We start from the raw sequence: 1,407 nt of genomic DNA on the forward strand, positions 1-1,407 counted from the left end.
GTGGGGTACAGGGCAAGTCTCCCCAGGGTGTGGGGTGCAGGAAGGGGCTGCACAGGGTGTTCCCCTGAAGTAGGGAGGAGGGAGGGAGCACAGAGGCACTGGGAGTGAATAGAGAAGGAAATGGTAGCGACCTGAGTGCCAGATGGTCCCAGTTTGGGGTTGGGCTGTGTGGGAACAGCTTCCCGACCTGTCTGTAAGTGGACGGGGGAGGGCGCGGAGGTCTGAGGCAGGAAGCAGTGGTAGGAAGGCAGGTCCCTGCCCTGGGGGTCTGGAGCTTATCTTCTTCCTGTGAGCCATGTGTGGTCGGCTCCTGTGGGCTGTGCCGTGGACCTGTGGTCTGCTGGAGCCCAGGCCTCCCAGGGAGAGCAGGGCAGCCGGGGCTGGAGGAGCCTGAGGGGCCAGGTCAGGGCGGCCCCTCCACTTGTGACTAGCGCTGCTGTGGGGATCTGGGCATGAGGCCCCTTCACCCAGGAGGCGTGAGTGAGACCCTAAGTCCGTACCCCATGGGGGCTCTGACCCTCCTGCAGAGGGTGGCTGTGTGCAGGTGGGGGGTGGGGAGCCCAGCCCCTCCCAGACGCCCCCTGCTCTGCTCCAGGGTATGAGCTTGGGCACGGCAGGGTGGCTGGGCCTGGGCTGGGCCTGGTGTGCCCGAGGCGGCTGCATTCCCAGAGCTGGGACTGAGGCCCAGTGGGGACCTGGGAGGAATCTGAAGGGGGCTCCATAGAGGACCTGCCTTGCATGACACCACTCTCTTGGGGAGGTCATGGGGTCCAGCTGGGCGGAAGGGGCTTGGACCACCTCCCGGGGGTCTTCCTGGGGCCACCTCAGCCAGGGGTCTCTGTACTCGGCGACCTTCCAGAAGTTCCTCCCTGCCCAGATCCCAGAGTATTTGCTGCCCAAAGGCAGGAAGGAAAGGTCTGTGTCCTGCTCCAGGTCGGGCCCACAGTGGTGTCCCCTAAGCCTGAGTCTGCTCCCATGAGCTCGCCCTGCAGGAGGCCCTGAGTGAGGGACAGAGACAGGGGCGGGGCCTTTGGTCCTGGTGGACTCTGGGACAGATTCCAGTGGGGAGTCATCAGCGTCAGGGTCCTCCAGGGTACTGGGGCGTCTCTGCTCCTGGAGTTGGCTCTGGATGTGGGTTTGTGCCTGTTCTGCCTGGCGGTGATATTGGGAGGAGCCGCTGATCCCCGTCTCTCTGAGGACACTTGTCAGAAGGGTCAGCTCCAGCCCGGGGCACTGGGGTGAGGGCAGAAGGATATGATCAAGCCCCTGCCCTGACCCGCCGGAGCCCCCGGCCCTTGTCCTCCCATCCAGTGGGGACACCGTGGGGCTCCGGGTGCCGGGGGTCATGGGAGCCGGCAGGACATGGGTTCGGGCGGCTGCTCCCCTCTCTGGCTGGGCCTCCGGCAG

Source organism: Mandrillus leucophaeus, unplaced genomic scaffold, assembly GCF_000951045.1.
Source record: "Mandrillus leucophaeus isolate KB7577 unplaced genomic scaffold, Mleu.le_1.0 Scaffold1617, whole genome shotgun sequence".
Lineage (NCBI taxonomy): Eukaryota > Metazoa > Chordata > Mammalia > Primates > Cercopithecidae > Mandrillus > Mandrillus leucophaeus.